The sequence below is a fragment of the Triturus cristatus genome, chromosome 3_1 (genome assembly GCF_964204655.1).
Source record: "Triturus cristatus chromosome 3_1, aTriCri1.1, whole genome shotgun sequence".
Classification (NCBI taxonomy): Eukaryota; Metazoa; Chordata; class Amphibia; order Caudata; family Salamandridae; genus Triturus; species Triturus cristatus.
This window is the reverse complement of record NC_140583.1, coordinates 947321554-947349168: the sequence shown is the minus strand read 5'-3', so window position 1 is coordinate 947349168 and position 27615 is coordinate 947321554.

The following is a 27615-nucleotide window of genomic DNA, read 5'->3' as shown; positions in this document are numbered from 1 at the left end:
TATGTGGATTACAAGGATGCTGTTGACTATGTGAATCGAAATCTCTTAAGGCACAAGCTATCCCTTTGGGGTTTACCACCTTCTCTCTTAAAGGCAATACAGCTACTATACACAGATACCTGGATGAAGGTAAGAATAGGAGATGGAACTAGCCTTTCAAAGAAAATAGAGACACAGCGGGGCCCAAAGCAGGGCTGTGTCCTTGCACCATACCTTTTCAATCTATTTCTAGGGGATCTCTAGACAGATCTAGATAAAGTAAACTCCCATTAACCAAATTTGGGCTCTATGTCCATATCTAATCTTTTATATGCAGATGATGTCACAATACTAAGTCAGACAAAAATGTGCTTACAGAGACTCATAATCCAACTTTTTATATATTCCACAAGAAATGGCCTGACAGTCAACTTAAAAAAACTAAAAATTATGGAAGTTAGCAGGAAAATAAAGAAGAAGTACAAATGGTATGTAGGAAACAACCAGGTTGAACAGATAAATCTTTTTTTTGTTTGATCATTGGGCGGCCTTTAAACCACATAAAATGGATCTCAAAAGAAAGGCTACTTTCTTACCTCAGGCTTTTTGCATTTTACAAAGAACTCTAGTAGGTCCCAGTTATGCACCATTACTGAAAATGATTTCAGCAAGGCTGCTACCAGCGATTTCATATGGTAGTGAAGTCCTCTGTGGCAGGGATTCAGCTCCCCTGAACGTGATCCTCTCATAAGTATTTAGATCATTTTTCCATCTACCTCTGAAGGCATCGCCAGCCCAAAAAAGACTGGTATTTGGTCTCACTAACCAAACAATAGCAAGGATAGGGATATACGTGAAAACATGGAAAAGAATAAGAACTGCCTTAGAAACTCATCTGTGTAAAGCCTTGTGGCAAGAGTTGCAATGGAACAAGAAGATTCCAGCCAACATTTTCTTACACACAGCAATTAATAAATTAGGTATTCAATCAGTATGGGCAAAATCTCTTCCACACACTGCTTATAAAAAATTAATTAATAAGATAACAAAGAAAGTATCTGTTTTAAATGATAAGGAGAAATTACCCATTGGAGCCCATGCCTGGTCAGTAATCAATTAATACAAAAACCTTATAATCCAGCCATATTTAGAATCTGGTTGGTCCAGAAATTTGAAAATCGACTTTATGCATTACAGTTTCGGCAAAACCACATGCAAAGAAAATGAATGGACTAAAGCATCTACAAGAACATCCTGCAGATTTTGCAGTAATGAGGTTGAGAATATTGTCCACATTGTGTGTGTATGTCCAGGATTGATAAAAGAAAGAAAATATTTTTTGAAAACTTTTTATAATGACCAAGGAATTCGCACCTGTAGGCAAGCTGTCATTGCATGCTTGCAATCCACAGATCCAAAGGTCAACTGTTAATATACAAAATCTTTAAATCTGGCTGGGGAAAAGTTATTATTGAAAAAAATACCCAAAATACCACAAATCCCTTTCATGCTGGAATACACATAATGGCATTTAAGTTAACCTCGGGGTATCCCTCTAATGTTTTCTTTTGCGTTATCCACTTTCTCTCTGGTACTAAAATGATGTTGATATAACTTGTCACTTAGCAAAAAATGATCTTTTGGAATTTACATTTTAACCGATCTGCCTACTTTTTTTTTTAAATAGTATGTTTCTGATTTTAACTTCTGTTGTTTATATCAATGAGATGGTCTTTTTTGTTATGGTTTTAATTAACTATACAATAAACAAATTCATTAATTCATCCATGGTAGACATGCCCCCGAATACAAGGTAGGGGAAAGATATGGATGTCTACACCTGCCAGGGTTCCAACATAAATTTGTCTCAAAGTCCCTTTTAGATCCTTAGATTATTAGAATTATAAAGGGTCAGTGCAGGCACTGGGTTAGGGCCTGGCAACATCTCCCAGTTGATTAGCGTTGCTTTCAATAGTTCATCATTTGTGATGCCTCAATGTTGGGTTTTTTTACCCTCTGGTCCTCCCATCCCCTTGGTCTCTGTCCTTTGTTTTCCATTCGCACTTTACTGCTTGCAATGTTTGTTTCTCAGTTTTCTGTGTGTGCACTGCATCCAGAAGTGTGCTGCTGATTCCCATTCTGGTAGCACCTCTTTGGGGTTCGTAACAGCTCCTGTGGCAACCCTTGCAACCATTCTGCTGACCGACATGCTGCTTTGCTCGATTCTGCTGTCCTGGATCCTCTCCTCATCCAGTTAGCTTTAGGCCTGAATCCTAGTAGCACTTGGGTTAGTAACAATACTTCCTTGCCAAGAGTGATGTAAGGTATGCATGCGATTGGTGTTATATATTCTGTGTTTGTTGAGTTATAAAGTCTCACACTGTTTCTTTGTATGTTTCCTTCTCTCCCTCTCTGTCTCCAAGATATTTGGGTGGTGCTTCTAAGATGGTCCTAGACTACTGCTGGTGCCATTCCGATGTATTTTCCCTTTCCTCATTTTTCCCTAGGTTCCTTACTGATGTATTATAATTCAGTACCTTGGTTAAACAAATGGACCACTGGGTTTGTTGGTTATATTCATTTATATATATTGTGTCCCTGTGGCCATGTCTTGTAGACATATTTCAACTAATCAAGGAGAAAGTCTTGGAAACATCCTTCAACAATCTAAGGGGCTCATTGCGATGACGGAGAGACCGCCACCGCCGGTCCCTCCGCCATCTGGCTCCCATTTCCCCCCACCACATTAGGATGGCAGGGGGAATCGTGCCACAAGTGTGGCAGGTGCAAAGAGCGCCCGCCACGCTTCCCCCACAGGCAAACATTGCGATTGCCTGGCGGAGCAGATCTGACCGGGGATATGGTGGCGGTGCCTGCCAGGCACTGCCGCCCAATGACAATGCTGGCGTCAGCCAACCTTTCCATGGCGGTTAAACCGCCATGGAAAGGCCGGCGGAGGTTGGCGGAGGCTGGTTTCGGAGGGCCCGTTATGGGCCCCCTCAGGGGGGGGCAGTTGTGCACTGGGGGGTACCCATGGTACCCCTTACATTTCCATGCACAAGGTGGCAGGCACCGCACGGTGCCTGCCACGTTGTGCAGGGAAATGCACACCATGGCCATTTAGCATTGCAGGGGGCGCTGCAGCCAGCAGCACCTGCTGCAATATTAATTTGCCAGATGCGACCGCTGTGGTGGCGGTCACATCATAATTAGGGGTGTGGGACCGCCGCATGACAGGCAGGCGGTCCCAATCCCGCTAGGATGGCGGGCGTACTCAAGTCCACCCGCCATCATAATCGGCCCCTAAGTGTTCAAAATGTTAAAATACCTTCCTGAACCATACGCTCCCTTTCATTGAATCAACATTGTTTAACATTCACATGATTCTACTGTGTCAAATAGCATAACTCATACGAATCTTCTGTTTCTACATCTGTTAACCTATATTATTTGATCCTTTCAAAAAATATGTTGCTGTTGATCAGTTCTGATACATTTCAACTTACTTTAGTCCCTAGTTTTGCCCTAAAGTTCCAAATTTAAATTCCACACCTTTTCCTCAACAATGTTTCCAATCCCATCCTATGGTCTTTCTTCCTGTCAGTGTTTTCACAACCTTTTTTTGTAGATACTTGCAATATAATTGTGTAATAAAAACGTTAACTCTTCATAAATCTCACCTTCCGCTGCTAAAACCCGTCCAAGAGTGAGCATGTAGTTACCAATCCATGAATGGTCTTGGTAATTCAGCTTCACATTCTGGATGTAAAATTGAGGAGGGTTTTACTTTACTTCATTCAGGATTAGCAAAAGGTTTTTTTATTAAAGTGAAGCAACCCTCTTTTTTTTTTCTCAGTAAGTAAAGAGGTCTGATATCTCTGTGATCCCATATTCACTTTCTCAGTTATGCCTAAAAACCTTTCGCTATGTTTATGCAGTTCTATCAGACATTTTGCTGTGGGAGGATTGCCAGGATTTGTGAAACACTCCTATGAACCATGCTTGATTTATTAATGGAACTGTGTAGCCTTGAAAAACCCAGACACCCACAGACTGAAAACGCCTTCTCATACCAGGCTGCATCCAGACAGGACACGTTGGCCTCAAAGCTAAGCAGGTCTGAGCTTAGAAGGCTGCAGCTCACGGCAGAATCTCGCAGGAAAGGAAACGAATGACATGCGATGGAGAAGAACTGCACAGCATATGGAAGATTGTAAATACACATCCAGTCAAATTCTGCCATGGGGGTCCATAGCCAGAAGCCGAGGCAAGCCTCTCCATGAACTGCTGAAACGTGTCTACAGACAACCATCTGTGAAGATTGCATGAAAAAAACCTGCCGTGGATGCTTAAAGCAGAGTGGCAGCAGTACATTTGTAGGATGCTTGTTTTTTCTGCAGATATGTGCACACATGGGGAGACTGGAGGGATCCCTGCACCAAGACAATAGATTGTACACACTGAGATTAAGCAGACAATTGCAGAAATATGACAATAAGGATACAATTCTATGTTTTATTTTATCAAGCAAAATGTTGCTTTAATCTTAGGAGTTCGGCTTAAACATGTGTAGGGATATTTGTAACGTGTTAAATCTTAATAATGGTTTTAAACAGAATTCGAGTAATTTGGAAAATTCCAACTGGATAACAAAACAAAGAAAACCACAAATCTGGAATCTTTAGGTTGCGTGTTGGCTTGGTTAGTTGTTTTACTGGCACATATAAAATGCTAAATATCACTGTTTGCAGTTTCAGATTCAAGGTATTCAGAACTACAACAGTAAGCAATATTTGGTAAAAACCCTAACACATAAATAAATCAATAGAAAGTTACCGAGGTACATTCATGTCATTGTTCTCTCCTGGAACGGGCGACTCATGTATTAATGACTGGGAGGAGCAGAAAGAGATAGGTTGCACAGAGACACAAATAGACTGTGTGCATTTCAGCGTGCCTGTGTTTGCATGCATTATCACTTCAAAGCCAGAGCTGGGTGGTTTGCTAATGTTTACATTTTACAGTACCAGGAGGCATGTAGAAGGCACTATAGAAATATCACTGGATTTGACCGACTCAATTGACTTTTATTTAAGGCCTACTTACACAGTCACCTTACTTTGGCACTTCATAAAATAATATCATTGCGTTTTTGCACAGAACCAGTATTTCTGCTCTCACTGGGAAACGATGGCAGACAGCTCTCTGTAACCAGAGGCATAAACCAACACTGTAAATGAAAGCAGTTTACTTATGAAAATAATTAATTTGTTAATGTAAATGTGTTTGAGCTTCAGGGGTTGTATGCAAATAATTGTGTGTATTATTTTCAGGTGCTTATTCATGATAGGCGGCCTTGTGAAATGTACCAAAATGTATACTTTTCAAAGTAGGTAATAATTGTATGACATCTATTAATTAAATGCCACCACTTCAATGAGTATTCCTCTATTAAAATGATTCATTTTCAATTTCTAAACAATAAGTGGTTCATTGAAGATGTTCTTGGGGCTGGGAGTTGCTGTTGATGGAGCGTAAAAGTCAAATAACGACTGCCTCTTTCAATTCTCACCATTATATAAAAGAGATTTACGATAATTAATTATTAATGAAGACATGTAAAATGGCTGGGATGATAAACGGGAGATTTCATACTGCAGCATAAAAGCATGCAGAAGTGTTTGAAAACATGGAAATGTGAAAACGTAAGCAACGAGAGAAACAGGTATTATTTACCTATGCATGTTATTACCAGCCGCGGTCGGTAGTAGGAGTAACTGCAGGGCGGTGATGTGGGGAGGGGGAGGGGCAGGGTGGGGGGTAGTAAACTATGGATTACGGAGGTTTACAGGTAAGTTAACATATAAATTAATAAAACGAATTTCGTTGCGTGCACTGCATCCCCAAATGCGATGCAGTGCACGCAACGAAATTCGTTTTATTAATTTATATGTTAACTTACCTGTAAACCTCCGTAATCCATAGTTTACTACCCCCCCACCCTGACCCTCCCCACGTCACCGCCCTGCAGTTACTCCTACTACCGACCGCGGCTGGTTATTACATGGTTTGAGAAACTAAACTTAATTAACATAGAAAATGTGCTGACATTAACTTATAAAAGGTGTCAAAAATTAAACAATGTCCATATAATAAAGCACCTGAAATTATTAAAATGCTTAATTTAGCAATGACAGATAGCATGAAAGCTTGCAGCTTATTCTATTATTGTGTGATAAAAACGTGTACTTTAGAATGGAAACGTAAATATTTTCTTTTGAAAATGAAAAACATGCAAAAGATTTTTGAAGTAGTGCCTAATGTTGCAACCTTTAAAAGAAGAATAATGATTGAATTAATTAAAAAAACTTGAAATGCAATTATGAATGTGTGTTTTATATTAATTATAATGTGGCAATGATTCAGCAAATTTCATGTAGGCCTCAGATGCTTTTCATTCCTTGCTCAAAAGTCAGAATTATGCTGAAGAAGTCATTTTTCAGACGCTGTGAGAACTTTTCGTGAAGTTTCTTTCCTTTAGTCTAGGACAAAAGACTTACTTTTGATTCAGCAACACTTTTGAGAAAAATGTATCAATAAAATTACAAACCCAGAGAGAGTGTCTAGGAACGGGCAGACTGTGAGCAAGTGAAGTGTCATACTTCTGAGGAAAGGATGGAAATAATAATATCAATTAATTTGATGATTTTGCAAAAGGATTACTTAATGCTTCCAGATTTCTTAGTGAGGTATTGATCACACCATGAGCATGGAACCCATATGTTATGACGGAAAGGATACTTGTGGGAGTAAACCATGAACTTTTGGAAGTATAATTGCCCCTTGGAAGAGGAGTCGGGGCTGGCTGTCATTTTCAATTTCCTTGCCTGGCATGCAGTTGGATTGAATTCTGATTTCCCCTTAATGCCAAACCATTGAACTGAACTTTCCTGACTGATTTGAAACCTGCACTTTGCAGGCAGGTAAAGTGAGCAGGGAATAATCTTTTGGTTGAAGGGTTACCTGACTCTTTTCTGTGGCACGCAGTGCTTCAGTTCTGCATATTTGGTTTGTATGATCTAAATGCTGAAACTCGATGTTTCCCATATTTCTTTCTCATTTCTTTTTTAGGCAACCAGTTAATATTTCCTTCTATCGAATCTGTAAGACATTGTGTGGCTTATCGTATTAATTGACTGCTATTAAATCTGTTTATGCAATGGAATTTTATGGTTCCTGACCATTCAAATTGAAGCTTTAGGTAAATGTTTTACATGAGCGAACTTTTTTCGTATTTGTGTCTTTCTTGGAGTAAACTTTCTTGTCTTAAGGTTTATGGAAATTGGTGACATTTGTGAAAAGGTGATGATATTGGCATGAATTGGCATTTCTTTATTCTAGATCCTCATAAGGAATTGCCTCCCATTCACTAAATATTTAAGTCCCTGTTAGCTAACATAAGAGCTCCATTGGAGAACCAATATCTGGAAAATAGTAAAAATGTATTTTAACAGGGATAAGAAAGTTATGTTATGGGCCCAGTGATTTGAAGAGGTTGTAGTGAGATTAAATGTTTGTCTCGCTTCCCTCTGGATCACTGTCAATCTGCATAGTAAACCACAAGTCATCGCCAGGTTCAGCAAGCACTGTAAATAATGAAGTGGCAAGGCCACTCAATCCAATGGTTCTCAGACGGATAGAATCCCAATTTGCCTTTTTAGGACTCAAATCTATCACCTTCAGATCATTACCATGTGGGCAGTGCATTTGAAAATAAACACTGGCTAAAAATCAAAATGCCAGCACACATTGATTTTAAACATGGTAGCCATCTTCAAATGGGAAATCCAGGCTGCAGCATGTCCAATACTCTTCTGACATGACTGTCATATAATTGTTTTGCCATTACATGATGGCCACTTGATCACACAGACACACTGATTCTAAACTTGACTGCCAAGTAAGAACAGTAAAATAATGATACACTATGTAAAGAGGTTTTCCAAGATGGCAGCACTTTTAAAATCTATCAGCACTGGTAAAAGCATCTAATGGACGGATCGCACAGTGAATAAAATATAAATATATATTGCTTTGTGAATGAAATGCATTTCTGACATAATTATTTGAATGTGACAAAAAGTGTGAGTATTAACCGTACTTTTGACAAGTAAAAAAGTCCTTCATTCCCTAGAGTAGAATAAGTATACACACAACCAATCAATCAATAGAGAGATTTGAGACTAATACACTCTGGATGCTGTTCCAAGATATGAGTGACAATGTGTCCAGCCAAGGGCCGATGCCTCATGAGCCGAATAAGCCAATCCCTGAAGGTGGCTAACCCCAGGCCAACTGTTTGCTTAATATATTTTTAGGAAAATAAAAAGTCTTGGCCTGTACAATTCCTCACATTGGAAGGTTGCTAAACACCAAAAACAATGCATTAGTTATTTTTCATGTAAACATCTGCTTCAAATGATACAATGAAAAAAACGTTTTTCAAAGAATATTGGGGCATATCAACAACAACCGGCGATAATTATCGCTCAGCGCTCTTAGCGTGAGGATAATTATCGCCGGCTAGCGTGAATTTTTATCGCTGATATAGCGTGCTATTAGCAACGCTTATCTCAATAGCGATAAAAATCTACACGCTAACAGGCTAACGTGAGATTATCGCTGGAAACCCAGCGATAATCACACGTTACCTTGTTGATAGGGACAGGCAAACTTAGCCATGATATCCTCCTTCCATAGGATATTATGGCTAAGTCTGAAAATTACCAGACGTAAAAAAGCAGCGTTAACCGCGGTTAGCGCTGCTTTTTTTGTCTCTAACAGGGTTAGCGACATTCTTGATAATAGGAGAAATGTCGCTTAGCGACATTTCTCCTATTATTTTACTCTGGAACGCCCCCTTTGCATCTCATTAGAGATGCAAGGGGAAGCGTAGAGTAAAAGGGTGCTAACATGCAAATTTGCGTGTTAGCACCCTGTTGTTGATAGGGCGCTAGTTTTATCTCTGCTTTTTTGGCTTTTAAAGCCAAAAAGCAGAGATAAAGCCGTTGTTGATATGCCCCATTGTGAATTGTTGACTCCCTCCCTAAGTACTCCTAAACTGAGTATCTGTGAGTACATCTCCAGCATTCCTCACCATTGGTTCAAGCCTTGACTGGCTGGAAATAGTCGCCATTAATAAATGCACATGTTCCTCCATCTCCAGTTTAGTAGCAGATATACAGACCCACAGAGCAAATGCTGGTAACAGAGCAGCTTGCAGACTGAAAAGGTAGGTCCCCAATAAAGGGCCATCAGACTCCTAACCTCCATATATAAATACAAAAACAATACTTTCAGCCTGATTATGATAGCGGTGAACCCACCACTGGCATGCTGCCGGTGGCGGGTTCACCACCATCATGAGACCAATTACCACCCGCCAGATTGTGATGATGGGCAGTGTGCTGGTGGGCAGAAAGCCCGACTGCCACGGGTCCGACAGAAGCAATTGTTACAATCCTCACAATGGTGGCGGTGCCTAACAGGCACTGTCCACTGGATTAGGATGCTGGATCCACGCCAGCCTTCCCATGTCGGTTCACCCACCATGGAAAGGCTGATGGGGATTGACTTTGGTGGCCCATTGCAGGCCCCCCTTGGACAGGGGCAGTTTGAATTTGCATTTGCGGGGCACCTATGGTGCCCCTCTACATTTCCCTGCACCATGTGGCAGGCATGGCGTGGTGCCTCCCATGTAGTGCAGGGGAAAGCATAACCTGCCTTTTAGCATTGCGGCAGGTGCTACATCCAGCAGCACCCACCGCAATGTTAAAAATGCCTTCTGTGGTCTCCGTGGTGTCAGCCGCATTGTAATATCATTTGTGGGACCCGCCGCCTTAAAGGCGGGTGGACCCCATCACCGGGACGATGGCGGATGGACAGAAGTCCGGCCACCATCGTAATGGCCCCCTTTGTGATAGATTTTCATTGATTTTCAAAAACAGATAACACAATAGACAAACATACCATAATATGCATAACTATCCTTCACTGTTTAGTCACTAGCATAGGCACTACAGTTTAGGAAAAAAACTGAGGATTAGTCCATGAGTTGACATCCTCACACCACCGAAAATATTGTGATTCAAAAAATATTGATGTCATAATATTGACACAAAATGCATTTAATGTAAAGTCCAAAACAAAGGCTAAAAAAATATAAGCTACATCAATTCTGCCATTGCTATTATTTGAAATGAATATTTAGCCGTAAATAATAGTATGTACACCTAAAATAAAGTTGAATTATTTTTAAATGTAACATGTGACCTTTTCTGTAGAATAATATGAATATTTCTTTAAAATACAGATTTTAGCTTTACAAAGGATAATTCACTTAATTTGAAAATATACATTTTACTCTAATTTATTTAATATTGTAATTTACATTCAATCAAATATTGCTTTAGTTATATAACTATTGTAAAACATGAAAAATATTTAAACTTTCTTACTTTATTTTAAACAAACTCACTTCCAGCAGAAAAATATGCAGTTATTAAATATTACAAGATAGCATACATGTATATATAAACACATACTCTTAATTTTGAACCATTGTAAAAATGTAAAATAATACCTTTTAAAATATATTGTTTTTAATTCTTCATAAATAATTTAAACATTATTACAATTCACAGTGCAGCAACACATTTAAACCATATAAAGTAAAATAAAAAATTGTGCATACATTAATATTAACAGTCATACATACAATAAAAATAATAGGTAGGGGAAGTATACAGTTACAATTCTAACTAAAAAATAGGGGGAGTGCATACGTTTGGTTGAAGGTATTTGTATTTGTAATTGAATTTATAGGGCGCGCAGCTACCCGCAAGGGGTCTCCCGGCGCCAGTAGAGTTAATGATTACGCATCGCAGATGTTAGTGAGAGAAGAGCCAGGTTTTAAGGTCTTTGCGGAATTTTAACAGAGATGGTTCGAAGGTAGGGAAGTGGCGTATCAAATTTCTATTTTGTATCCAGGACATTATAAATAGGGGATTTACTTTCAACTCCTGTTGAACCTCTGTAGGGGAAAGTGCATATACTGAAGGAAGCCAAATTTACTATTCTAACTCCAGTCCTTCTCACATTGGGGAAAGTACATATAATAGGGGAAGGACAGACTTATTCTTCTAATGCCACTCCACCAAACACTGGGGCAAGCACAAGCATTGAAACGCCAAAAACACTGGGGAAAGGGTAGATTTACTAGTCTAATTCTCATTCTACAAACACTCTGGAAAGAGCATATATTTGTGGGGTCCACTATTCTAGATCCAGCCTAACACAAATAGGATAAAGTGCATGAATTGAAGAGGGTCTGAGTTACTATTCTAACTCTAGTACATCAAACAATGAGGAAAGTAAATATTTTTGGGGGTGGGCAGATTGACTATTCTATCTCCAAAACAACAAACATTCTGGAAAGTGCTTACTTTGGAGAATGGGGAAGAGGTTCAGATCGACTATTAAAAAAGGGTAAAATTGTATAATCATAAATAAACATTATTAATTACATGTAATTGAGCATCGTATCGGCAAGCATACATGTTTTAAAATATTTAAAGAATCATTTTGTAGTCAAAGTTCAAGTATAACATCCACCCCCACATCATTTGACAATAAAGTAGGTCCTGGCTGAGTTTCAGTATTAAGGCAAGTTACACTCTATGCCACTCCCTCATTATCTTATATTGGACCCTATCACCAAAATACCTTCTCATAGCCTGTGATCAAAAATTTACTTTCACAAAAGATATTCAACTTGTGGGTAACAATGCATGCATAAATGTACTCAAGTCATTCATATCTTCCATCAGTTTCTCATCTCTTCTAAGCATTTTCAGGTACGCTTTTTTGGCATTCACCTGCTCTCCATATCCCTCAACCATTACACTTTTTTAGGAGGCTGGGAACACATTTGCTATATCAACGTGATCTTCAGTAACCAAGCCTATTTTTAATCTTGGTTTTGTTGGGTGGTTAACAGATTTAACTAAAGCGATGCCAGTCATCTTCTTGCGTTAGTCTGTTACCAGTTCCCCGCATTTTGACATATTGCATGCATCCATGACTTTTAGTCTCCCCTTTGCACATTGTTTAGCTTTGTATAACACAGAAATCTGCCTGCTACATTCTTCTGCAGGCGTTAATACTGGTAGCATCTCAGATGATGATGGGAAATCTGGGATTGTATCGCAGGTGCCCCTAGCCACATTCAATACTCTGGTGTATTGTATGTTTTACATATTTGGTATGTTGTAGTTCCTGAAATTAAATTAATCTAACGTTAGTGAATAGGTTGGCCATAAGGGTGTAAAAGGATGCATCCCTGTACCCTCCTTTAACACATATTCATATCAGAGGCACTTTGTGAAGGTTTACCATAAACCTTGATGAGGGCCAGATCTAGATAGGGTGATTTTTATATTACCAGTTCTGCAAACTGTTGCCATTCTCAGGCGGCTTCTTTGATTATGGAAGGTTTTCAGGGTCCCAAACTAGTCAAATTTAAGAGACAGCTTTCAAGTTCCTTTCCCAAGCCCTCAGTCAGCAGAATTTTGCAAACTGTCAAGCGACATTCTGTACCTTTGTCAAAAGTGCATCTCCATACCTGGGAACTGCAGTCCACATGAAGCACCACCTAGTCTCTTAGGGGCAGATTTATGAGCCCCTTGCGCCACTTTTGCGTCACTTTTAACATGGGAAAAGTGACGCAAAAGTGGCGCAAGGGGCTCATAAATCTGCCCCTTAGAGTCTTATTCAAAAAGGTAACTTTGTAGGTGTAAATCTACTCCTACACACTGTTCATTATTCCTGAGTGAAGACTTACACCTAATTATTGACTGAAGAGTTTCTGTCTACTCAAATGAGAGGAGGAAACTGCAACAGCTGACTTTACAAGTGCAAAATTACTATTAGTACCTTTCCCCTTTCTTGTGGGGATCTCTTCCTCTGAGGCACACTTCTCCCTAAAGGAAAATATAGGGAAATCTAAACTTTTCATTAAAGAAAATACAATTATTTTAACCTAAAATAAAAATGTAAAATAGTTTTAAACTGATATAATAACCCTAGAAATCTTAAAGAAAAATATACAACACACATTCTACACACTTTCTCCTAAAACTAACTTTGTTTTACTATCTCGAATAATTTAAATATATTAATTTTTTAATAATATTTTTTAACAATCTTTTAGAATTCAAATCACCCACTGTCATTTACACTTTAGTTTCCATTCAATTCGTAAAACGTGGCCATAAGTTATGTTTTCATTAAGTCTAATCATTTCAATAAGTTTTAGCATTAATTATATTTCAGTTTTTTTTAACTGAAATAAAAGAAAAATATATATATATATATATATATATATATATGATCGCTCCCAAGACCCGCCAGCAGATCATTTCACGGGTAAGGATCAACTATGCTTTCCGTCATGATGGCAGCTCTCTTGTTAGAATGTGAGCCTGACGCGTTTCTGGGCTTGCTGCTCGTCTTCAGAGGCTTGACATAGAGTCTGTGCTTAGACACTCCCCCACAATTTAATAGTTAACCGCCCACAGATGGGCTCCTAAGATCAGGTTGAACACTGTGTATTGTGGGTCTTGTAGTGCGTGTTCATTCTCCCCACAATGGGTGCACTTTCATAAAGGCTGATAGGCCCTCCTTTGGGCCTCAGAGTGCAGTTTCAACATAAATCCCTTAACTCCTGCTACACAAAGGCTCGGCAGATTCCAAGTCCGTGACCCCCCAGTGATTAGGGGTGGTGCGTCCTTCGCGTCCGGGCAGCAACGTCAGTGTAGGATCGCTCCAAGACCCGCAGGTCAAGGATGCACTCAGCCAGCAGTTCATTTCATGGGTAAGGTAAGGTTGTTCAGTTTATTTTATTCACTTGGAATGAAATTATTGACACTTGATTGGTGTCCCGCCTATCCTTCCTGTTGGACTGGACTTCTTTATTTATATATATATATATATATATATATATATATATATATATATATATATATATATATATATATATATATATATATATATATTACCTACTGGCAGTCGCCAGTAGGTAGTTATAGTTAGGACCACGTTTCCATAGGAAATCCGCAACATTCTATTTTGAATAACTTTTGCGCCGGTCGACGAATCCTCGCGAATTTTTCAAAATAGGTGGGGCGCTACGCTCCGCTCCTACCCTGAAAGTCTCGGGGGGTTTCTTCAAGCGGGGGCTGAGATAAAAGGGGGGTCCCAAAACGCGTTTTTCCCATGCATTTTTCCATAGGACCTTTAGACACAGCTACAGCCCGAACGGCTGAACAGAATTACTTGAAATTTGGCAGAGAGGTAGTCCTCAGGTCAAGGAAGTGCCTTTTGTAGGTTTGGTGTAAATCTGTTCAGTAGATTTTGAGAAAATAGCCTTTAAATCAATATATATATCTGAGCCAGCTTACGGTGCGCTTACGGTGCGCTTACCGTACGCGTACGGTGGCGTGCGCGAGCGCGATTCTGATTGGCTCTTAGATCTTAGTAAACATTCGAATCGGCCGAAACCAGGAAGCGGCGGCCGCCATTTTCTCTCTCGCACTCTGAGTAGGGCAGCATAAATGAAGCCCAAAAATGGGTAAAGGGGCAGTATATTGAAATAATAATCACCCAGCAATGATATACGGGCCCCCAAACAACCCACAAGACAAAACATTTCACAACGATGCGCATAATATGTCCCCCATGTGCGCACGGTGCGCGAAGCGCATCGTGTGTACATGGCCCATCTCGCATAATGTGGGCACGCGGTGCGAGCAGCGCACCGCGTGACCACCGTGCGTGCATGGCACTAACTGCGTAAAGTGGGCGCGCGGTGCACGAAGCGCACCGCGTGCTCACTGTGCGCGCACGGAACGAACTGCGTTAAGTGGGCGCGCACGCCACGAATGGCACAAAGTAAGTTAGCATTTAAAAAACCGTACAAATTCACTGAAAAAACCATAGGTTTCACACACGTTATAGTTAGGAATTAGCATTTAAAAAACCTTGCAAATTCACTGAAAAAACCATAGGTTTCACACATGTTATAGTTAGCTGTACATTTTACTGATAAAAAACCAATGAAATTCCCCCGTTATAGTTACTGTAGGCAACTATAACTCACGCGACCGTAATCCTCTGAGATGACATATGTGTCTTTATGAAAAAAAATATTTGTAATATATGTATAGCTAAAATTTAATGGAAGAAGACATGGGCAAATAAGTGTCTAAATACAGTATTAGCATCAGCAGAGGATTATGGTCGCGTGAGTTATAGTTGCCTACAGTAACTATAACGGGGGAATTTAATTGGTTTTTTATCAGTAAAATGTACAGCTAACTATAACATGTGTGAAACCTATGGTTTTTTCAGTGAATTTTATATACATATATATATATACATATACATATATATATATACATATACATATATATATATATATATATATATATATATATATATATATATATATGTATATATATATATATATATATATATATATATATATATATATATATATATATATATATATATATATATATATATATATATATATATATCCAAAACTTACAGGAACCCACTTCGGAATCAAGCCACACGGAGGTGAGTAAGCTCGAGTGCCTTTAATGACAGTTTGCCAGCAGGAACACTTCAAAAAATAATAAACATCCAAATTCATGCCAGACGCGTTTCAGGAACTAATCCTTTCTTCAGTGGCAAAGTGGAAGACAAGAAGAGAAGCGTTTTTCGGTTGCGAGCTGCCTTCAATTTATCGCACCTGCCCGGATGGGCGTGGCCACATGGCATTCTGGGCGATGCAGTTCACTCCCATTCTACCCCAGTGGGTGCTTTCTCTTGAGTCAAATAAAATCCTTCAATGATGCACTGTATTTCTTGACGGTAACTGCTCCGCTTTACAGCTGCCAAGTGAGCCTGAAACTGACCTCTCCCTGCAAAAGCGTCAGCTTCCCTCCGTCCCGTTGATGGCAGCACCGATATATATATATATCACCGTAAACTCCTCCAAGGAAAGAGAAGAGGCCACAGTAGGGGAGACCACGGGGGCATCTTTATTCAAATGTACAGCAACGGCGAATGCATTTCGGCTGGAATAGCCTTCTTCAGCGCCAACAGTGTTCACCTGCTGCAGCTCACATGGTGCCTGTGAACCACAGTTCCCAGAATGCTGTTGTTTATCCAGGTAGGTAAAGGGTGGAAAATCCAGGGATTGTGCGGAATGCAGGGCACCACGATGTCGCCAAAACCAATTTCCTGCTTTCAGAGTACTAGAAATGAGGCGCCCTCCTGGGACCCCAACCGCATCAACCCCCAAGAGTTCAGGAATCCATCCGGCGGGGGTAAGTATGGCGGTCCATACCACCCAGAGTGGAGTAAATGAATCCAACACCGCCTTCTCTTCTCCCGGACCTGGAGGTGGGTACTGGTTCATCCAATCACTTGGAAACGAAAGAAATCCGCCGCAGCAGAAACCAGCGAAAACCAGGCCAACTTGCGAATGCGGGGACCCCAGAAGCGCGTTACTGGAAAGCGCGCTAAAATATCACCGTAAACTTCTCCAAGGAAAGAGAAGAGGCCACAGTAGGGGAGACCACGGGGGCATCTTTATTCAAATGTACAGCAACGGCGAATGCATTTCGGCTGGAATAGCCTTCTTCAGCACCAACAGTGTTCAGGAGGTGTGTTTGACTTCGTGCATTTCTATGTCCTGCCACAAAGTGATTGGTTTGTGATCCGCTCCGCCCCCAAAGCAAGTGGCTTTCGCTCACCTGCTGCAGCTCACATGGTGCCTGTGAACCACAGTTCCCAGAATGCTGTTGTTTATCCAGGTAGGTAAAGGGTGGGAAATCCGGTGATTGTGCGGAATGCAGGGCACCACGATGTCGCCAAAACCAATTTCCTGCTTTCAGAGTACTAGAAATGAGGCGCCCCCCTGGGTCCCCAACCGCATCAACCCCCAAGAGTTCAGGAATCCATATATATATATATTCACTGAAAAAACCATAGGTTTCACACACGTTATAGTTAGCTGGACATTTCTCTCGTAAAAAACCATTGAAATTACCCTGTTATAGTTAGTTCAGCTAACTATAACTCGCGCACCCGCAATCCACTGCTGATGACGTCACATATTACATCACTCATGACATGGTCAGTGATATTACTCATGACATCACTGATGACATCTCAAATGACATCACTGATGACATCACTGAAGACATCATCCAGTGAATATGTGATATTCTTAAAATTTTCAATATCTTTTATATATATAGGGAAAGGTCTGTTAAAGAATGAGTGGGTGTACAAGTGTGTAAAGGGATGATTTTCTGTGTTGCGTAACTGACTCGATAAGTGAGTCGTTTAACTGCATCTTACTTCAGACTAGTGACTAAACTGTATAATTGTTTGTATGTGTCTGTGTGTTGGTGTATAAGTGGCGGCATGCTTTTGTGAATAGCTATATAAGTGTCTATATGAGTTATTGATTGCTTGTCTCAGTATCTGTATGAGTTCCTGAGTGTTTGTGTGGGTAAGGTGTGTGTGACTCTGTGCATAGATGAGTGAGTGGGTGATTCTATGAGTGGATGTTTTTAAAAGTGCATCTGTGATGGACTGTATGGTTGAGTGAGTGTATGTATGGCTGTGTTATGGATTGAATGTATATTTCAGTGGTACATTTGTGACTAACTACATATGTGAAAGGCAGTATATATGTGTGTAAGAGTATATAAGTGGCTAGATGTGAGAATGTGTGATTGTGACAGTGACTGTATGGATGAGTGTGTGCTTTTGTCAATGATTCTAATAGAGCATAAAAATGTGATACTATTTTTGTGAGCAAGGGAACTTGAATGTGTATAACTGCATAGGTGAGTAAATGGCAGTGTGATTATTTGTATGAATGACTAGGTGTGAGAGTACCTCTATGGTTGATTGGTAGTGTGTGAGTGTCTATATAGGTGTGTGTATAAATTCATATGATACTTTTTTATGGAGTGACTGAACTATGAGTGACTTTACAGGTGAGTGTGTGGAGGTGTATGAAGACCTAAAAGTTAATATGTTTGTATGCAGTTATTGGTATTGAATTATTTATGAATATGAGAATGGAAATCTGTAATTTTGAGTTGGTATATCAAAGGTTTTATAAGGGTGTGAGAAGATGTGGTAATTTATCACATTGGTGACGTCATCAGTGATGTCATCAGTGATGTCATTTGAAATGTCATCAGTGATGTCATGAGTGATGTCACTGACCATGTCATGAGTGATGTAATATGTGACGTCATCAGCAGTGGATTGCGGGTGCGCGAGTTATAGTTAGCTGAACTAACTATAACGGGGTAATTTCAATGGTTTTTTACGAGAGAAATGTCCAGCTAACTGTAACGTGTGTGAAACCTATGGTTTTTTCAGTGAATTTGCAAGGTTTTTAAAATGCTAATTCCTAACTATAACGTGTGTGAAACCTATGGTTTTTTCAGTGAATTTGCAAGGTTTTTTAAATGCTAATTCCTAAATATAATGTGTGTGAAACCTATGGTTTTTTCTGTGAATTTCCATGGTTTTTTAAATTCTAATTCCTAACTATAACGTGTGTGAAACCTATGGTTTTTTCAATGAATTTGCAAGGTTTTTTAAATTCTAATTCCTAACTATAATGTGTGTGAAACCTACGGTTTTTTCATTGAATTTGCTTGGTTTTTTACATCATTTTTTTTCTTTCTATTTTTTTCCTTTAAACACTATGCTACCTATGTATATATTCATGGATTTAATGCATTCTTCAATATAGTATGATTCACCTTTTTTAAATACATGGTTAGATATAGTTGTATAACATAGTTAATATCTTCAACAAACCTTTTTTTTTTTGTAATTTTTTTTTTACCGTGCGCGTACGGTAAGCTTACCGTAAGCGCACGCTTCGCTTTATGTACGGTGAGCGTACGTAATATTTATACTCCGTGTGCGCATGCTTACGCAATTTGCGGACGCGTCCGTACTTCCTACGCGACGCGTAAGCGCATGCCTTACATGCGCACACGCGCGCGCACGTTACGCGGAAGTGTACGAGTGTGCCTGTAATGCGCATGCGCGCGTGCGTGTGTCTTTCGTACGCGCATGTGTACTTTTACCGTACGCGCCCGGTAAGCTTAATATGCGCGTACGGTTGGTCATGTGATCAAGAAACAACACTTTTGAGTGGTTTAAACTACTTTCAGTTGCAGAATCTTCCTACACCACACCCATTCCCCTCATTACTGCTTGTGATTTCTTAGGAGAAGGAGCTGAATTTTCTTTGGGATACAATGGCAGAGCAGCAGTCCTCTTCTGAGAGTGAGCAGGGCAGCAGCATCATCAGACAGAGAATGAGGAAACAGAAGAGTTCTTTTATTTGGGAGTATTTTACATTTCCTGAGGGGCAGAAAAAGGTAAATGCTCCTTTAGTTACCTGCTCACTTTGTGAGCGTGTGTTATCTAGAGGTAATCCTAGGAAGAAGTATTCCTGTGGTAATCACACTACATTGAGACACCTTAGGGATGTTCATCCAAGGACTTTTGCTCGACATACTGAAGCAAACCCTTCAGTAAGTCACCCGAGCACATCCGCAGAAGCTCAGCCGAGTACATCTTCGGCAGCTCAGCCGAGCACTTCCTCTGCGGTGGGAGCATCACCCTCTTCTGCTCCTCTGGAAACGAACCCTCGATTTTAGAGGGTACAAATGAGGTGCACCAGATGTTATGGTCTAATTGTTCATGGGGAGACCAGTGTTTCCCTAATAAACAATAAGATAGACCAGCACATCTGTGGTCCTTGTTAATATTCCCATTCTTTCTTTCCTCTGTCCCTGTATTAACACAACGGCTCTTTTAAGAGCCAACCTTACCTCACAACTTTTTTTAAATTTTTTTAATACATTTTTTTTTCACCGTGCGCGCATTTAAAAAAAAAAAAAAGAAAAAAAAAGAAAATTTCACCCTACAAGGTCCTTGAGGGAGTACAACGGAAATGAGAAAAGCAGAGAGAGGAGAACACAGCAGATTATCAGAGTCAGAATCTCAGAGCTGTACACCTCTTTCCTCTCACCAGAACCAGTAAATGGCAATGTTTCCCTCTCTTTTTTCACACATATACATGTTAATTACAAATCTCAGTGCTTCCCACATTTTTTCAAATGAAATCACACATTTCTATTGCTTGAAAACTTCAACCCTTTTCCAAATGAACCCTTCCCCCAACTTGACTTCTGCCTGCTACCATAGCAACAGCTCATGGAACACTGGTGTGAGCAGAGAGGTCAGAAGTTCAGCACACAATGGGGCAGATTTATGAAGCCCTTGCACCTCATTTACGCCGCCGTTGCGTCACTTTTGTGACGCAGCAGCGGCGCAAATCCTGCGCCATGGTGCGGGGTATTTATAACGTGACGCATCTGGGAGATGCGTCACGTTGTAAAGCCCTGCGCCACATGTAGGCGTTCCAGGGCAGGTGGGGGCGTTCCGGCACAGGAACGCCTCCTAAAAGGGGCTGAGTGAAATCTACAAGATTTCACTCAGTCACTTTTGAGCCCATGCTGCGTCAAAACCCTGCACCTGCTTGAAGCAGGCGTAAGGATTGATGCAGCATTGTGCAGATAGGGCACCCCGAGCCTTGCTGGAGCTGCATCGCGCTTGCGACGCAACTCCAGCAATGCGTCACTTTTTCGGCACAGATGCGTGACGCATCGGTGCCGTTTTTGCCCCATGGTGCGCCGCATTATAAATGCGGCGCATCCATGATGGCGGAGCTGGGGCGCAAAATAACTGGCGCATCCCTGCTGATATGCAGGGATGCGTCAGTTATTATAAATATGCCCCTATGTTTCTATTCCAAAGAGCAAGAGTGCTTCACCTGTCAAACCTAACAGCAAATCCTTTATAGAGGAGACGGTGTACATTTCACTGATGAAGGCAACAGAGTCTTCATCTTGAACTTTAGACTCTGCATCGGTACTTACTTGTAGGTACTACAAAAAAACCACTTCATAAACACAACGGCTCTTTTTAGAGCCCCCTAATATCTAAACACTTAAATTTGATTTTTACTTCTATTTTTTTTATTATTTTTTTTCTGCCGTGCGCGTACGGTAAGCTTACCATACACGCACCCCGCGATTTTTTTAATAAAATTTAAAATGTATTTTTCATACTTTTGGGACCTTCTTGGACCCCCTGACAAACGCTAGGGGGTCTGCAACTCTCTTCGTTGCCCCCTTTTCACGTTCTCCACCTTTGTTTATCAGTGTGAGACACACAAAATGGCGGCTGACACTTCCTGATTTCGACCGATTCGAATGTTTATAGTCATGTAACCACCAATCAGAATTAAGCTTGCGCACTGCAGCGTGCGCGTACGGTAATCTTACCGTACGCGCTCGGAGCGCGCTTATAGATATATATATTGATTTAAATGCTATTTTCTCAGGAAATACTGAACAGATTTACACCAGACCTGCAAAAGGCACATCCCTGACCTGAGGACTACCTCTCTGCCAAATTTCAAGCAATTCTGTTCAGCCGTTCGGGCTGTAGCTTGGACTAAAGGTCCTATGGAAAAATGCATGGGGAAAACGCGTTTTGGGACCCCCCCTTTTTCTCAGCCCCCGCTTGACGAATCCCCCCGAGACTTTCAGGGTAGGAGCGGAGCGGAGCGCCCCACCTATTTTGAAAATTTCGCGAGCATTCATCAACCGGCGCCAAAGTTATTCCAAATAGAATGTTGCAGATTTCCTATGGAAACACGGTCCTAACTATAACTATCTAATGGCGACCGCCAGTAGATAATATATATATATATATATATATATATATATATATATATATATATATATATATATATATATATATATATATATATATATATATATATATATATATATATATATATATATAATTAGAATTTATTTATTTCATTTTACATTATTTCCTCTGAGGTGTTAGTGTTACAGTTTGCCTCCTTTGTTTTCTACGGGAGTGTGCCGCAGTACCAGTGGCTTTCCCTTTGTGCTGCTTGACTTACTCCAGAGTTGTGCTGTAGTACATTTAATGCCTATTTTGTGACTTTTTCACTATTAGGGTTGTATTAGAATTAGAAGAGCATTGTGTAAATTCCAAATATGTTAATCAAATGTGGGTGTGTGCTATGTATTAATTAGCATGCTCCTCCCTAAACCTTGCCTTAAATTATTCTACATTTTCCCTCTGCTCCCACTTGTTACACCCCCATTTGTAATCTGCATAAGAGTATGGAGATCTCCACCACTGGGGTTGAGAGGTGGGCACTGAAAAGATAGGAGAGTTGGAGTTCTCCAGCTATAGGTTTATGCATTGTATTTTGCAGTACTACTGGAACACTACATTATGTCCTGCAAGATTCCTGACCTGTACTGTCTTCTTTCACCCTATTTTCTATAAAAGAAAACAAATACTCACTTGAACATACAAATGCAACTAAGTACGATAAAATGTTGCAGGAAACAAATGGTTACCATGGATAAGCGTACTATAGAAAGGTGCAATATCGAATGAAAAATTTCCTAGCTACCGTAACAGAAAGTTTCAATTCTATTAAGGACATGGAGACGAGCATTAGGCTGCTCTCTCTTCACTTTTATTAACGAGCAGCCATTAACATCATTGTGATTCAGAAACAAGAACTTTAATAAAACTACAGTTCCCATGAACCATAATGAGACAGTCTATCTAATCCACAGCCAGCATTGCCCTTCAAGTTCCCCTGTTGACTCTCTTTCTCACTCTTTCTTCCTGCGATCCCTGCCAGAGGTTTAAGGATTCAATCTTCTTTACCAGAATTCATCCCTGAGACAAAAAACAATGTCAGGGATCTACTATCTCAAAATTATATTATTTCCCTATAGGAGAAAAATGCAAGACAGAAGATTGTCATACAAATATAATGAAACTCACAATAGGTACATCTGGTCATCAACTAGGAGTAAAAGTAATAAAAAAGAGCCACAAAATATAGCGTCCTATATGCAATTGTTTGTGTGTATGAGAGAGAGCTGTCAGGGGAGACTTTCTTTCAGGACAAGAACCCTCACTCACCCGAAGTTGACATGCTTCATCGTTGGGTTCCCTCCTCACACCTGGACTGCAAGGTCAAGGTGTCAGCTACAACTCCCATGTTGAAGGAGCTGAGGTGTTTTCAAGATGAGCTGTGTTCTGGGCTGAATGGGGGGCAGAGTGAAGAAGGAGTGTGGATAAAACTATCTCTTTGAGGCCAAACCAATTTTTATTCGGTGGTCCGCTGTGAAAGGATCAAAAGGGGGGGACTCAGGTTGGGTTTTAATCAAATAGACTCCTACGGACGATCAACATGTTTCTGCCCATGATTGGCCTCAAAGGGGTTCAGGGGCATTCTTCAGGACCTGGTAAATTAGTCACTCTGCTACGTTTTGAGATAATAATTGAATGATATATACTGGCCCGCAGAATACCATAGCGGCCAGGCTGGTGAGGGCCCTTGTATATTCAGGGTCCACTGTCCTTCTGAAAAGAATAAAAAATAATAATGAAAATCAAGTACATACAACGTGTATTCACAACAAAACCGTGGATCTCAAGTGACAACTCATCTCCATCAGTGCAAGGTGTCTATTCATGCTGTAAATATTATGGATGATTCAGTGAAGAAAACAACTCAATGTAGTGACTCTACTACAGAAGTCATCTTTCCTAATGTGGGTAATTTTTTGCCCACTCTCAAACCACAGGGTACGTTGTTGCTGCCAAACTAGAGTTGAAATAATATACACAAAACAGTAGAAAACCAACATGTCGCAGTTAATCTGTGGTATTAGTAAAAACATATCTCTGGCACAGTCTTTACTGTAGTTATGATCCCATACAACTTTGGGATGCTATACAAATTGTGTAAATGTCGGCACAGCTGGGTCTCCTGAGGTTGGTACTTATAGACCTAATTCTCTTACAGTGTAATGGGGAAGGCGGGTAAATTTATAGGTCCGGCTTTCTCACTGTCATTAAAGTAATGACCTATTCTGGGTGTAAAAAGTGTTATGCCATCCTGTTTTGATCAAAGGGTGGTGTTGTGATTAACAACAGTGTCCGCATTGTGGTTGGGCGAACACTGAGCACTGATCACCCAGGTATTCATAATGTGTTTGTCGAAGACACAACTAAATTTAAAATAAATTGCTACCCGGCACCATTCTCAAACAGCTTAAATCAGCCGACTGGAATATAGAAAAATTTGAGATAAAGTGGGAGTCACCGGCCAATTCTCAGCACTGTGATTAGGCGATTTTGGCAACCGCTGTGGATGGTGAGGTTCCGACCGTCACCGCAATGAGAATGCAAGCACGGCTAACAAATATACATAGGAGTAGGGGAGGGGGCAAGTTGTAAAGCTCACCTCTTTAGTTCGTGCAGGCTTTAGAAAGCATCCCGGTGAGAGTCACGCTCGTTCACCGGCCGTGTCTGTATTTGAAAGGGACTGGCCATCCTGCCGCCACATCATATGCGATGTGACACCCCCTATGAAGCTAGGACATGAAGTCTAAGGATATTATAGGTATTGCTGTCATTCGTAGATGTGGTTGACCGGACCTGGATCGTGTGTACCTATTCTACTCAAGGGACTGTTTCCCCAACTGGAGAAGTAAGAATTCTGTGGGGGAAAGTGAAATTAAAATTAATGTTTCATCAAGTTGAATTCAATGGAATTAGAATAAAGGATGGTCATTAAGACCACAACAAACAACCATAGGACGGCAGTGGGGGATGGTTTCAACCTGTCTGTCACATATGACATCATATTGAATGAAATGTTAATAATGATAAACTGATGGGTTCGATGTGAAAAGTATACAGAGTGTCAAACACTGTGCGCCCCTCTGTAATTAGTGTCCATATTTTTGTCCTAGAGTGATAGATATGCACCATCAGGGTAGCAAAGTGTGCCTGGCAGGTAATAAGAATACATTGTTATATTACTGAGGTGGTAGGCTTCCAATACCCATCAACAACAGAGCAGTGTCGTAGTATGGGGTGGCCTGTGACGTAATTGTGTCGAACCAATCAATCAAGCAAAATAATTGCATACATGGATGAGTGGCAGAACGCCTCACAGGGCAAAGCCTGTGTACTGTGGGTAATTATAAAAAACTTGGGGGAATGGAATTGAGTTTGTCATGTGTGCCTTCCTATTCAGCCATAGTCCAGTATGGCACCATCTCTTCTGTATTTGTGAGTTTTTCCTAGGATGTGTGATATAGAGAAACTCTCTTGTATAAGGTTCAAGGGATCTTGTCATTCAGACCTCATATGTCACGATGTATCTAAAAGTCCACTCTTCTTCTATATGGAAAAGAACAGACTCAAATGTGCCCATGGCCGGTGAGAAGTGTGGTTTGCCTGTGACTAGCAAAACACACAAGATGATGGACGGAATGTTGCACAATGGCAAAACACTCACCCCCAGTCACAGATCTGGGTTTAATCCATCGTTATTTTGCTCACCACACCACCCCAGTTCAGACATGGCCATATGCAAATCAGTCTTGACCCTGTGCCTCATGGGAACAGTCCAGCCCGAACTGCCAAGCCATGTCTTCCCTGGACCGGAATCAAGCATCCTAGGACCGGTTTCTGGCTATCAGCCGTCATCAGCCAGGATAGCTTGACTCCAGTGGTGTAGTGAGCACGGGACCCACGTCTGGGCATACCCTTCCCACATAGGGTGAACAGCAAAACACACAAGATGATGGACGGAATGTTGCACAATGGCAAAACACTCACCCCCAGTCACAGATCTGGGTTTAATCCATCGTTATTTTGCTCACCACACCACCCCAGTTCAGACATGGCCATATGCAAATCAGTCTTGACCCTGTGCCTCATGGGAACAGTCCAGCCCGAACTGCCAAGCCATGTCTTCCCTGGACCGGAATCAAGCATCCTAGGACCGGTTTCTGGCTATCAGCCGTCATCAGCCAGTATAGCTTGACTCCAGTGGTGTAGTGAGCACGGGACCCACGTCTGGGCATACCCTTCCCACATAGGGTGAACAGCAAAACACACAAGATGATGGACGGAATGTTGCACAATGGCAAAACACTCACCCCCAGTCACAGATCTGGGTTTAATCCATCGTTATTTTGCTCACCACACCACCCCAGTTCAGACATGTCCATATGCAAATCAGTCTTGACCCTGTGCCTCATGGGATCAGTCCAGCCCGAACTGCCAAGCCATGTCTTCCCTGGACCGGAATCAAGCATCCTAGGACCGGTTTCTGGCTATCAGCCGTCATCAGCCAGGATAGCTTGACTCCAGTGGTGTAGTGAGCACGGGACCCACGTCTGGGCATACCCTTCCCACATAGGGTGAACAGCAAAACACACAAGATGATGGACGGAATGTTGCACAATGGCAAACCACTCACCCCCAGTCACAGATCTGGGTTTAATCCATCGTTATTTTGCTCACCACACCACCCCAGTTCAGACATGGCCATATGCAAATCAGTCTTGACCCTGTGCCTCATGGGCATTTTGCATATGGCCATGTCTGAACTGGGGTGGTGTGGTGAGCAAAATAACGATGGATTAAACCCAGATCTGTGACTGGGGGTGAATGTTTTGCCATTGTGCAACATTCCGTCCATCATCTTGTGTGTTTTGCTGTTCACCCTATGTGGGAAGGGTATGCCCAGACGTGGGTCCCGTGCTCACTACACCACTGGAGTCAAGCTATCCTGGCTGATGACGGCTGATAGCCAGAAACCGGTCCTAGGATGCTTGATTCCGGTCCAGGGAAGACATGGCTTGGCAGTTCGGGCTGGACTGTTCCCATGAGGCACAGGGTCAAGACTGATTTGCATATGGCCATGTCTGAACTGGGGTGGTGTGGTGAGCAAAATAACGATGGATTAAACCCAGATCTGTGACTGGGGGTGAATGTTTTGCCATTGTGCAACATTCCGTCCATCATCTTGTGTGTTTTGCTGTTCACCCTATGTGGGAAGGGTATGCCCAGACGTGGGTCCCGTGCTCACTACACCACTGGAGTCAAGCTATCCTGGCTGATGACGGCTGATAGCCAGAAACCGGTCCTAGGATGCTTGATTCCGGTCCAGGGAAGACATGGCTTGGCAGTTCGGGCTGGACTGTTCCCATGAGGCACAGGGTCAAGACTGATTTGCATATGGCCATGTCTGAACTGGGGTGGTGTGGTGAGCAAAATAACGATGGATTAAACCCAGATCTGTGACTGGGGGTGAATGTTTTGCCATTGTGCAACATTCCGTCCATCATCTTGTGTGTTTTGCTGTTCACCCTATGTGGGAAGGGTATGCCCAGACGTGGGTCCCGTGCTCACTACACCACTGGAGTCAAGCTATCCTGGCTGATGACGGCTGATAGCCAGAAACCGGTCCTAGGATGCTTGATTCCGGTCCAGGGAAGACATGGCTTGGCAGTTCGGGCTGGA